The 13,643-nt window shown below is 39.8% G+C and overlaps 1 protein-coding gene and 2 pseudogenes across 1 annotated transcript in view; 2 read left to right on the top strand and 1 right to left on the bottom strand.

The window, feature by feature from the left end:
- ATF6 (activating transcription factor 6) overlaps positions 1-13,643 on the bottom strand; it is a gene marked incomplete at its 5' end in the record, with an annotated part of 204,815 nt that overhangs the window by 155,593 nt on the left and 35,579 nt on the right. The window lies entirely within an intron of this gene.
- Positions 4,225-4,676, top strand: LOC113932294 (annotated as a pseudogene).
- LOC113932013 lies at positions 5,089-7,344 on the top strand (annotated as a pseudogene).

Raw genomic sequence — 13,643 nt, 5'->3', positions numbered from 1 at the left:
ATAATCTCCTAAATAAAAATTTTCACTGGTCTCCAATCTCTTCCTACCTACCATTTGTAAAATAACTCACCTGGGAGAAATTGTTTATCTTGCTACTCTACTGCAAAAACAAGCTATTCATGCATCCTCGCTGGCCACCTTTGCTTTCAAAGCCTTCCCATAATGTGACCACCCCTCTAAACAACCATACCTTCTGCCCTAACCCGACAACTATTCAATCCACAGCCAGATTCCTATCATTTAAGGCTACTCCAAGATCTCCACATGTGCCTAAAGTCATTCCTTTAGTCACGGTATTTACTCCAATTTAGAATGCTGTCTCCTCCATTAACTTAATTCTAAGGACCTTCTACATTCTGATTATGCTAAACCATCTTCCCTGAATGTCTTACTCTCTTCTAATTTGGAAAATACACCTGAACACTTAATGGTCTCAACTGTTTCATGACTATTAACTCTCTCTCTCAACCTAGATGTTATACCTTGGAAGCGAAAACCATGTAATAACTACATTTTGGTTTCCTACCCTCAATTATCTACCATAATCAAAACTGAACTGAGTAAAATTATCTTTGTCATGTTTCCTAAACAACTCATGGAACCTATTTGTTATAGCATTAGTCTAATTTATTTGAGGCAGAGGGTGAGGTAGCAAAATTAAGTCCATAAAAAGCACCAAATAATATTAAGTTGATTAATTTAAGCACACAGATGACTGAATTATTACTGACCTTTTATGTTTTTAAAAAATAAACATTCCACTCTGTGGTATTCAATAATTCTGAGACTAGTAAATAGAATTAAATCATTTAATATTGATTTCTTTAGGGGCGCCTGGGTGGCTCAGTTGGTTAAGCGACTGCCTTCGGCTCAGGTCATGATCTGACCTGCTCAGCAGGGAGTCTGCTTCTCCCTCTGACCCTCCCCCCCTCAGGCTCTATCTCATTCTCTCTCTCAAAATAAATAAAATCTTTAAAAAAATATATTGATTTCTTTAAAAATAACAACACAATTCTAACCCCATACTACATTTCCTCAAAAGAGCCAAAGCCAATCTCTCTGCAGTAAATACTGTCAACAAATTTTCAGTCAGAACCTACCAGGAAAAAAGCCACATGAGATGTCAATAGAGGGTGTTTTTCTCTTTTTTCCTTTAACTGAAATGTCTTAAGAATGCTAACTTATAGAACCATCATCTGTAAAATTTCCCTATAGAGTAACTATCCCACTTTTCAATAATGCCACGCACACAGTAGTGGCAAAGCCATGATGGATGGATCATTTACCACGTCAAACTATTCTCTGGACAATGCCACTTTGTTCAATCTACTGTTATTCTTAGTGTTCTTCATGGTTCCTGAGAACGTCAATGTCCATAATTAATACTTAATACCAGAGTGCTGAAGTACACAGAACACTGAACAAGCACAGGAAAGAGAAGGTTCCCAGATGGAAGAGTTTATACTAAAGTTAGATAAAAGGCAACCTTACTTTAAAGGCTAATTAATCTATGGAATTTAGGGAGGCTTACAGATGGAACACCATTTAATAAATTTCAAACAAGGATTAGGAATTTCTATAAACAATAAAAGCACCTGCATATTACAAAGCATTTAAGTTTCAAAGGCTGTCAATGCACATGCCTCATGCAAAAAAAATGAAAACCACCTGTGGCCATCCATTTCTTCCATGGAAAAAGATACTATAGTTCTGAAAATAAATATTCAATACTACCAATAAACACAAAGGATAGAGAATAAAAATAAATGAAACCCACACAATCACCAAACACAAGAGTTTCAGCTTTACAGTTCAGCAAACTATCTTCGGCTATCTGAATATATAATATTTAAGTTATTCTATATTTCCTAGACAAAAAAATTATGATTTTTCAGACTACACACACACACACCTGTGGTGCTTGTTTTTTTGGTCGGGGGGTATATTTTACAAGAAAAAAAATTAGACTGTAATTACTGTTTTGTAAACTGATTTTTGCATGCAATGTGTTATGATCATCTTTGACATGCAATGAGAATGGCAGCATAGTATTTCAATTATTTTGATGTTCTAGATTTAATCTCCTCTTGCTGAAATTATTATAGTTTTCAAGATTCTTTAAAATAAGCCTCATCAGTTGATCCACTGTTAAGAGGGGAGAAATGCCATAGCCAGAACTCAGGTTAGTTGACTCTAAGCCCAACACACACAAGCCCAGTACACAACAGCACCACACTGTTTTTAATACCAAATCGAAGTCCTGGATCCCAGCATGGAACTCTAACCTCAGTGAACTCTGTGTTTACTTTCATTATGCACTTGGTCAAAAGGAAGGCTTATGGAAACGCTTGTATCTGGAAGCTTAATCTCCTCTAGCAGTCTGAAAACATAAAATCAATACTCTGGCTCATTAATCAATTGACATTTCTCTCTTACGGGCATATCAGATGATTTAACATGACTAAAATGAGTGAACAGCTGGTCAGTCCCTGCTTCTGATCACCCTGCCTTCAGACAACTCTCCCTTCAAGCATTGTGCCTTGGAAAAAGAAAAAAGAAAAACTTCACAGCTGTAAAATATTCTCTCCGTTTAGTGCCACTATACTGTCATATGGTGTTGCATTATTAAACATTTGTTTGACTGTAAAAAAGACTCGTGTAAAAAGAGAACTTTCACAAATGAGTAAGTACTTTTTACTTTTTGAAGGCTCAACCAATTTAAGAGTCAAAATTCCAAGTCTGCTTGCATTTTGTTTTTTACTTTGTAAAAGTTATAAATCAATAAACACTGTATTATGTTCTTCTTATAAATAAAATAGACTATTTAGATCCCTGATTCTGTGATGTTGCTAGGAAATGAGCTTCAAAGTCCTGTATGACTATAAATCAAAGATACTAAAATAGGATATTTTAATGCTAAGAAATACATTCCAACATCTCACATGAACTCAAGCCAGATCAAGTACTGATACCTATGGATGAATCACTGGTTTACTACACATCATTCTCAGTTCTAAGTCTTATTTCACTGAATCTCTAAACTAATATACAGGGCGCCTGGGTGGCTCAGATGGTTAGGCGTCTGCCTTCGGCTCAGGTCATGATCCCAGGGTCCTGGGATCGAGTCCCGCATCAGGCTCCCCGCTCCTTGGGAGCCTGCTTCTCCCTCTGCCTCTCTCTCTCTCTCTCTGTCTCTCATGAATAAATAAATAAAATCTTTAAAAAAAAATAAAATAAAATAAACTAATATACAAACTGTCACTGATTAACTTCTTCATATCGAACCAATTTTTCCATTACACACAAAAAGAAGCTTTGTCTATTTGAAATGGATTTAAACGCGAAAGAAGTAAATTCTCTTACACATTTCTAATTTACATAACATATATTATTGCATAACATAGTAAATATATTTACAAATACACTCTAAAAAATGTGTACAGTTAAAATCATTAGCAAATTTAATGTGTGGCAATCTTATTTCAAATATTCAAATAAATTAAGTATTTTAGTTTGATTTCTACTACAAATCTTAAGAATACTCCTTTTTGGGGAGCACTGGGCTGGCTCCGTCAGTGGAGCAAGCAACTCTTGATCTCAGGGTTTTGAGTCTGAGCCCCATGTTGGGTATAGAGATTACTTAAAACTAAAGAAAATCATTAAAAAAAAAGAATACTCCCTTTTTCTCAGAAAATTGTTTAAAACAGAAAAGGGGAAGGGCGCCTGGGTGGCTTAGTCACTAAGCATCTGCCTTGGGCTCAGGTCATGATCTCAGGGTCCTGGGATGGAGCCCCGCATCGGGCTCCCTGCTCTGCGGGAAGCCTGCTTCTCCCTCTCCCACTCCCCCTGCTTGTGTTCCCTCTCTGTCAAATAAATAAATAAAATCTTTAAAAGAGGAAGGGGGGTGAATCTCCACTTATACTACCTATACTCTTCTCAAATCTCATGACAGAAAGCCAAAATTTTATTTTATTCTTTCTATTAAGTTGTGTGGGTGTGTGTTTGTTATACCCAGTTCCTAGTCATCAAAAATTAAATAAAGAAGCTTCATTACTGGCAACCTGAGCCATTTAACTGGCAGAGTCAAGGAAATAATCTTCACCCTGCAAAGTATCTTTTTTTTTTTTTTAAATGAAGAATGCCTTTGGGCATGCAGTGTGATTTCCCGAGTGAGAAAGAATAATAGACAAAATCGCTAGACGCCGAGCTGCTCTGCAAGTAACCATGGCACGTGGAAGCCGGAGCCGCACCTCCCGGACGGCCCCTCCAGCCAGCCGGGCACCTCAGATGAGAGCGGCGCCTAGACCAGCACCAGCAGCTCAGCCTCCGGCAGCGGCTCCACCAGCTGCTGTCGGCTCACCTGCTGCTGCGCCCCAGAAGCCAGGTCTCATGGCCCAGATGGCGTGGCTGTGGGCTCTGCTGTCCGGCACACAATAGGTCATGCCATCACTGGGGGCTTCTGTGGAGGAGGCAATGCTGAGCCTTCAAGGCCTGACATCACTTACCAGGAGCCTCAGGGAATGCAGCCAGCACACCAGCAACAGCAGCAGCCTGGCCCATGCCACTAGGAGATGAAACAGTTTCTGGAGTGTGCCCAGAACCAGGGTGACCTGAAGCTTTGTGAAGGTTTCAGCGAGGTGCTGAAACAGTGCAGATTTGCAAATGGATTAGCCTAATCAAGAAGTTCAAACTAAAGATATGGAAAATCATCTCCAATGACCAAGTTAATTTAGCATAAAAATATAATTGATGGTGAATATATAAAGTGTAAAACCACCAGTTAAGCTTCTCCTTCATCGTTAAATACGGCTTTCTTCAGAATTGGAATGAAAAAGGTTGTTCTTACTGTATAGAAGTTCATGAGATGGTTTGAATCTGGGGTTGGGCAGATGTTTGTGTGACTCCTTAAATCACCTTTTGTGATGTTCTCATTTGTGAATTAATTAGAATAAAGTGATTTTCTCCCCCCCCAAAAAAAGAATAGACAAAATCCCTACTAGACGGTACGTCCAGGCTGCCTTATCCAACCTCATGTTCTGAGTGAAGAGAAACAACCCGTAGAGAGGCAAAGGCAGGAGTATCCACCAGATGCTCTTAGGAAAGCCACACTGTGGGGGGCATTAGCCTCCTGAAGAATGGAGAAAGTCGGCCGCTGCCCCCAGCCCACGCAGGATAATGGTGACAGCTGAGGTACTGAATACTGGTAAAAAACTCTATGAGGGTAAAACAAATGAAGTCTATGAATTGCCAGATAGTCCAGGAAAAGTTCTCCTGCAGTCCAAGGACCAGATAACAGCAGGAAATGCAGCCAGAAAGAATCACCTGGAAGGAAAAGCTGCAATCTCAAATAAAACTACCAGTTGTATTTTTCAGTTGTTAAAGGAAGCAGGTATCAAAATTGCTTTCACCAGAAAATGTGGGGAGACAGCTTTCATCACACCTAAGTGCGAAATAATTCCAACTGAATGTGTTTGTAGAAGAATAGCAACTGGTTCTTTTCTCAAAAGGAATCCTGGTGTCAAAGAAGGATTAAGTTTTACCCACCTAAAGTGGAGCTGTTTTTCAAGGACGATGCCAATAACCATCCACAGTGGTCTGAGGAACAGCTAATTGCTGCAAAATTTTGCTTTGCTGGACTTGTTACAGGCCAGACTGAAGTGGATATCATGAGTCATGCTACACAGGCTATTTCTGAAATACTGGAGAAATCCTGCTTGCCCCAGCACTGTACGCCAGTTGATACGAAGATTGAATTTGGTGATGTAACCACCAAAGAAATTGTTCTTGCTATCTTATTGATAATGATTCCTGGAGACTCTGGTCATCAGGAGATCAAAGCCAACAGAAAGATAAACAGTCCTATCGTGACCTCAAGGAAGTAACTCCTGAAGGGCTCCAGATGGTGAAGAAAAATTTTGAATGGGTTGCAGAAAGAGTGGAGCTCAAGTCAGGATCTCAGTATCTCAGGATCATGGAGTTGAACCCCACATCAGGCTCTCCGCTCACCGCAGAGTCTGCTTGGGATTCTTTCTCCCTCCCTCTGCCCCTCCCCCTGCTTGCATGCTCTTTCTCTAAATAAATGAATAAATAAAACCTTTTTTTAAAAAAAGGAAAATAAAAGTGAGAAGGTACAGTTAAAAAAAAAAAAGAATGGAGAAAGTCCTATGCACAGGGATCATCAAAGGACCCTCAGAGCAGTTTCCTGTGCCTTCAGTTAATGATTCCTCTGCTTCCTATGCCCCTAGAAATACCTGGTGTAGCTACTTAAGAGTAATAGTAATTTAAGGATTCCTGGGTGGCTGGGTCAGTTAAGCATCTGACTCTGGATCTCGGCTCAGGTCTTGATCACATGGGTGTGGAGCCTACTTTAAAAAAAAGGTAATAACAATTTAAGTCATTAAACAATTTAAGGGCACCTGTGAGGCTCAGATGGTTAAGCACCTGCCTTCGGCTCAGGTCATGATCCCAGGGTCCTGGGATCAAGCCCCACATCGGGCTCCTGGCTCAGCAAGGAGCCTGCTTCTCCCTCTGCCTCTGCCTCTCTCCCTGCTCATGCTTTCTCTTTCTCTCTCTCTGTATCTCTGTGTCTCAAATGAATAAATAAAATCCTTAAAAAAATTTTTTTAAACAATTTAAGTCATTAGAAGACAAAACAACACTGAAGTTGGGTGTCCTTAATTCTTATTTCAGCATAGCAATGAATTAACTGAAAGATCTTAGAAGAGTCATTTCTTCTCCCGGGGCCTATTTACATAGTAATACAGGGAGTTAGACCAGAATGGTGTTTTTGAAACTATTATAACCCAAATATCAAGTAGTATGATAAATTTAGTGGCTCACAAGAGCCTTACAAAAACTGACAGAAAAGCACAGGATAGAATAAAAGAAAACAGAATACTTTCTATGTAGTGAGAGCTTACTGTTTCACTAGACTGTGTGTGTTAAGAAAGATGTAAAACATTTCTTACTGTGGATCGTGGGCAAAAACTTGAGACCCATTCCATTAATCCTCTGAAGGTCTCATTCCCTCCAAAACCAAAATGGTTCTAGTACTGATGCTAAACAAGTATACTGGTTTGCCACATATCCCAGTAATGACTATTGCATTCACAAGATACGGATGAGATTAACTTTGCTGTAAATTTTACTTGAGATCACCAAATTGTTCGTATAAGCTCGGCCCTTATACTTTGTCTCTCAAGACTTAAAACCAACTGCTGAAAATTTTAAAAATTAAGACAATACATTTGTAGAGGGAGAGAAAAGGGAGAAGCAAGTTTCAAGACGTAGGCAATTTGATGTGTGTACTGCACCAGGGCTGCCGTGAAAGTGAAGCCCCGTTAACGGAGCGCAGAGTAGTGACAGAAGCACTGGACCAAGACAAGGCCTGGGCCTGAATCCCAACTCAACTGGAGCAGGTCAAATGACTGAGGTGAGGATTACACAACTCACCGACGTGAGGGTCTCTGTAAACTATAATGTACCATACACAGGTAAGTGTCAGTAAAAAGAGATACCCTGCAGCTATGAATAAATTGAGTGATTCTTAACTCCATCACCAACGTGCCCCGCAGCTGCTCAGATCAACTGTGCAACTAAAGCAATATTGAAATTGTCTGCCCACATTCCAGCTCCTATTTTCACAGATTTGAAATTTTAAAAATGACTTAAAAAACAAAAACAAAAACAGACAAAATCTGGAAGTCACATTTAATCGCTGCAGAAGCAGAAAATATTAACCATAACACTTTTAATCCCTGAATATCATTCTTTAAACAGTCAAAAGCTCTCTTCTATTAATAATTAATATGCTTTCACATATTTTAAAATAGTAATCCTTCCGAGGGCATACCCCTATATGGCCGTTGATACTTTCATTGAAACACTTGCCATTCTCTTCTGTGAATTATCTGTTCACATACTTTATCCATTTGATGTTGGGTTAACTTGCATTTTTCTCAATGATTTGTAAATAACTCTCTATATTAAAAAGGGTTTCAAAAAGACTATAAAAACTTATACATGAATGTTCAAAGCAGTATTATTCATAAGAGCCAAAAAGTGGAAACCACCCAAATCTCCATTAACTGATAAATGGATAATCCAAAATACCACCTAGCCAAACAATGGAAAATTATTTGGCAATAATAAGGAATAAGTACTGATACATGTTATGATTTGAATGGACCTTGAAAAACATTATGGTAAGTAAAAGAAGTCATACACAAAAGGCCACACTGTGTATAATTCTATTAACATGAGATGTCCAGAATAGGCAATTCCAAAAAACAGAAAGCAGATTAGTGGCTGCCAGGGGATGGGGAGAAGATCAGAATAGGAACGACTGCTAATGTGTACAGAGCTTCTTTTTAGGGTGATGAGAACATTCTGGAATTAGATAGCAGTGATGGCAGCACAACTCTGTGAATATACTGAAAACCACTAAATTTTACATTTATAAGAGTGAACTTTATGGGGTCTGAATTTTATCTCAACAAGCTATTAAAAAAAAATTACATAAGAAGCTATAGACTCTCTCTCCAGACAAATGCACATACCCAGTGTTATAAACAATTATGCAAGGAAAGGGGTGACGCGAGGAAAATGGGAACTGTTTGTGGAGACACTGTCCACAGACTCCTCCAAGAAGCCCCGTGACTGGCACTCTCACACGCTCAAAGTGGAAGGATGAATTAGAACTACTACTCCAATGGCGGGCCATTTGACAATATTTATCAATATCGAAAAACTACCTACACCTTCTGCCTCTCTCATTTCAGTTCTAGGAATTTCTCCTACAGATATACTTGCACATAAACAAAATTAAATAAGTACCAAGTTATTTGATGGAGGAATGCTTACAAAGAAAAAAACTGCAAAAATCTTAAGTAATTATGACACCCTTATGAAACAGACTACCATGCAGCTATTAAAGGAATAAGAAAATTTTTTATGTACTGCTATGGAGAGTTCCCTAAGATACACCAAAGGAGAAAAGCAAGGTGCAGGACAGAATGGACATGCTCGTTACCATTTCTGTAGAACAGGTAAATGGGTAAAACTATAAATACTAATATATTAAGGAACGGTCTCAGGAAAGATACACAAAAAACGAGTGACAATGACTACTTCTGGGCAGGGGGACCGAGTGGCTATAAAGTATTTGGGGCATGGAAGGACTGTATCCAGGGACAGGTGGCAGGAAGGGAAATCAGCATCCCTTTAAAAATAATTATTTATTAACGTTATCAAGATGCCAAACTGAAAATAACAGAACAAAGAATGCTCCAGTTGTCGGGACATAAATCTAACCTAATACAATACAACCGGGGCGGGGGCGGGGGGGGGATAAAACCACCTTCTGTTCACTTCCCTTTCCAAAGCTACTGTAACCACAAATGACATTACTTGCCAAAGTCCTTATTCAAGATAAATTTTTTTTTTTAGAGAAACTGCAAGTATTTGAACAAAGCACATTTTTCTTTGATTTGCAGAGTCCGTGGTAGCAGCAAAGCCAGAAAAGTAATCAGCACAGAAGTAATATTTTACTAAAATCTGGATAGCTTTTCAGGTCTCCAAATCCTTCCTGTTGAATTTGTTCTGATGGATTCCTCTATTTTAAAGCCTAAAGAAATATCATGATCTCAATGTCTTTGTTGTTAAAGAATTTAGTCACTAAAAAGTATCTATTCATTCTTTATCTTCTTAGATCTAGGCTGGCCACATTATTTAAGGATGGATATGCAGCTCACACTTGGACCTAACAGAGGACCTATTGTTGGGTGTTACAGATAAAATAAGCAGCTTAAGTGTCATTAGAAACAACGCTTTTTTTTTTTTTTTCCTGAAATAGAATGCAGGCACTCTCCATTTTTCTAAGAGTTTCTCTGCATTGCTTTGCACTGTAAACGAATTATTTTAGATGCATATTTTTCTTGAAAGATACTTCTCTAGGGGTCTCTTGGGAGTCCTGCTACTATACGTCTTCCTGGTCGTGCCAAAAATACAAGGCCCTAACCACTCTTTACCCAGGCCCCTTTCTCAGGGCTGTGTTTCCAGCAAAAAACCTTGAGAGATGAGGTAATGTCTTCCTCTGGACAATGAGGAAACTTGCTCACTGCTTGCTGTAAAAGTGCTAGACTCCCAAAGTTCAGCCTTCCTGCACTGCCATAAAAGAAGACTGTGTGCACTGGCCCCGTTTGGGCTCAGATCACATCACTCCATGCTCACAGTACTAACAATACCTGAAATCTTGAACCTAATTGTATAAGGCTGTCTCCAGAGAAGAGAAGTAACAAAGTTGCAGTTCGGTATGCCAGAGGAATCCCCTTCACACTATTTCTAATACCTGCAGGCAGATGGAAAGGGATATCCCCTGGCACCCAGCTTCTCATGATGGCTTTAGTGACCAGGACAGACTCCCAAAGGCTAGGGACCAGGTTGGGAGGAATCAAGGTCTCCAAGTCAAGAATGAAAAAGAGTGCAAGAATAAAGGGTTTATAAGATGCTTAATGGGGTGAATGGGCTGAGAGGAAGGCCTGAGGCCTCCTGTCAGCAGAGCCTGTACCCTTGATCAGCCTCCCATTTGATATTTCTAATTCTGACCTAGCTCCTGATCATTTTCTTTCCATTGTCACCACCTACTGACTTCCATGAAGGGTTTTTGCTCCACCTTGGTCCACTGCGGAGGACGCAGAATATAATTTCACCACTTTTTTTTCCTGGTCTTTTATCCCAAACAAAATAACCACAACAATATTAACTCCACAGCCCTGAAACTGGGGCCATAATGTTTCATGAACTTTATGGAATTACAATGGGTACGGAGGAGTAGTTACAGCTTTCAAGTCCTTGGTTTGATGTCTGGCAACATTCAATAGGCCTTTAAAGAAAGATCAGCACCCTCTCCTATGAAGGCAACTTTGCAGTTCCAACATTGCCTTTTACTAAGAAACTGCATAAGAGAATTTCTACACTGAAATGAGAGACCATGTTCATTTTTTCCATCACGATCAGAGCCAAAAACCAACCATATTTCTTGAAAACTTAGGTGAGGTTTCCAAGAGTTAAACAGAACAGATTTACCAGCAAAAGGCAGGAAGAGTGAGATTATAATTTGAACCAGGCAAACTGTTTCAGAACAGAAAATGTGGCACTTAATGCAGTTTGCAGAATATGGTATGCAAAAAACGCTACTTAGGGCAGTAGCAGGCCTCTAGAGGGTGAAACTAGCCAAACTCTAAAAGAACAAAAAAGGTAGGAAAAAAGAAGCCATGTCAGCATTATAAAGCCACAAAAGACTGATACGCTTTCTTCCGCTGAATTACAGGCTTTTGGTTTAAAAGCACAAAAAGCACATAATGAAAAATCTCTCTTTTTGGCCATTTTGAATCAGAAATTTATACTACTTCAAATTTATCATAATTTAATAGGACTTGAGTCTAACAAACACATGCACTATTAGGGTCAACCAAGTTACTAACGCAGGAGACTATACCAGCAGATCAAAGTTTCCTGCAGCTCTTTCTGGAACAAATTTACTTTGGGTTCCTGAGCGTCTTGGCCAGCTGATAGGACAGACTGATGTTTCTTTACTTGAAATAAACATTAAGTCAAAATTTCTACCAGAAAACTCATACTGAAAAGGCCTGGCTCACTTCCTGATGTGCTGGCCAAGGAAAAATAAGCACAAAACCTCAATGCAGTTTGACTAGAAAATTTATTCCAATCACCTTTAGGTCTCTTGCACTAGACACAGTACGTGAAATCTTTCTTCTATAATACTGTCAACTCTAAATTCTGGAAAGCAGTAACAACACTAGCCAATAAACATTGCTGAAAGAAAAAAAATACCTCTTGGTCCTATACTTTTGCATCTCACATATCTCCCAGTTCAGTGGTGACTGGGACTTCATCAGTAAATTATTCACCAAATTTACAGAGCACTCTTAAGGATGCAAGAGCAGAACAAACATGGTCTTTCACACCAAAGAAGTTATAGTGAATGTCTGACTAACTGGTCAACAAATAATTAATTGAAATGTTTAGAGATTACAAAATGGGTCGGCAGAATACAATGATGAGTGCCAACATTAAGATGCTCATTATTCAGATATTAGCCTAGAAGAAAAAAGAAAAAAAGGCTTCCTCCTGCTTTTTGGTTTTTGTTTGTTTGTTTGTTAAGATTTTATTTATTTGTCAGAGAGAGAGAGAGAGAGAGAGAGAGCACAAGCAGGGGGAGTGGGAAGCAGAGGGAGAAGCAGGCTGCCCGCTGAGCAGGGAGCCCGATGCGGGACTCGATCCCAGGGTGGGATCATGACCTGAGCTGAAGGCAGACGCTTAACCAACTGAGCCACCCAGGCATCCCCTTCCTCCTGTTTTTAAAGAACTTTAGGACGAGAAGAAACCTTTCTATAATGTACCTGCACCTATTCTTTTTTTTTTTTTTAAGATTTTATTTATTTATTTGACAGAGAGAGAGAGAGAGAGAGAGCGAGAGAGAGAGAGCACAAGTAGGCAGGCAGGCAGGCAGAGGCAGAGGGAGAAGCAGGCTCCCCGCTGAGCAGGGAGCCCGATGTGGGGCTCGATCCCAGGACCCTGGGATCATGACCTGAGCCAAAGGCAGACGCCTAACCGACTGAGCCACCCAGGTGCCCCACCTGCACCTATTCTAGCTGAGTCCTCTGGAATAACCCAGAACAATCATTCTGTTTTCCACACATCAACCTTTGTGTCCTGGAATCAGCTCCCAGACCTATGTTCAGTGTTCTCTTCAGTTTATAGTCATTCCAACCCTTAAACCATTCCTCTACCTAGGACATAGTTTCAAGACATCTTCCCTATCCTTGCCACACGCCTCTGGACTGTCCCACGATAGGATATTAGAAGGCCAAGAATACAGACTAACACTATGCGAATAATTTAACAACTGTGACATACTGTTGATCTGTATTTTTTTAAGTTCTAATTAGTCTTTACCTTTTTTCATGTCTAAGATATTTCATAATAAATATTTTAAATGTCCTAACATGATATAAAGACAACTCTGAGGGGCACCTGGGTGGCTCAGTCGAGCATCCGACTCTTGATTTCGGCTTGGGTCATGATCTCAGGATGGTGGGACTGAGCCCCGCATCGGGCTCTGTGCTTGGTGGGGAGTCTGCTTGATAGTCTCTCTCTCCCTCTCTCTCTGCCCCTACCCCATAAAAAAGACGACCCTGAATATTTTCTATTGCTAGTTCTGTTTGGGAGTATCACAGAAGAAACATTCCAATTCATAATTTAAGGAGAATTAAAAGGAAATTTTAAAGGATCATTTTAAAAATACTCTCATCATTCTGAGCTGTCTCAGTCTCCTATGAAACACATACCCTTTCTTTTACTGGCTGTATAACTTTTTTTTTTTTTAAAGATTTTATTTATTTATTTGAGAGAGAGAATGAGATAGAGAGAGAGCACATGAGAGGGGAAAGGGTCAGAGGGAGAAGCAGACTCCCCACCGAGCAGGGAGCCCGATGTGGGACTCGATCCCGGGACTCCAGGATCATGACCTGAGCCGAAGGCAGTCGCTTAACCAACTGAGCCACCCAGGCGCCCTGGCTGTATAACTTTTTAATTGAAAATAGCACAGGATATTTTTGCAC

Source organism: Zalophus californianus, chromosome 10 (assembly GCF_009762305.2).
Source record: "Zalophus californianus isolate mZalCal1 chromosome 10, mZalCal1.pri.v2, whole genome shotgun sequence".
Lineage (NCBI taxonomy): Eukaryota > Metazoa > Chordata > Mammalia > Carnivora > Otariidae > Zalophus > Zalophus californianus.
The sequence above is the reverse complement of the archived record's forward strand: the minus strand, read 5'-3'. Positions and strand labels throughout refer to the sequence as shown.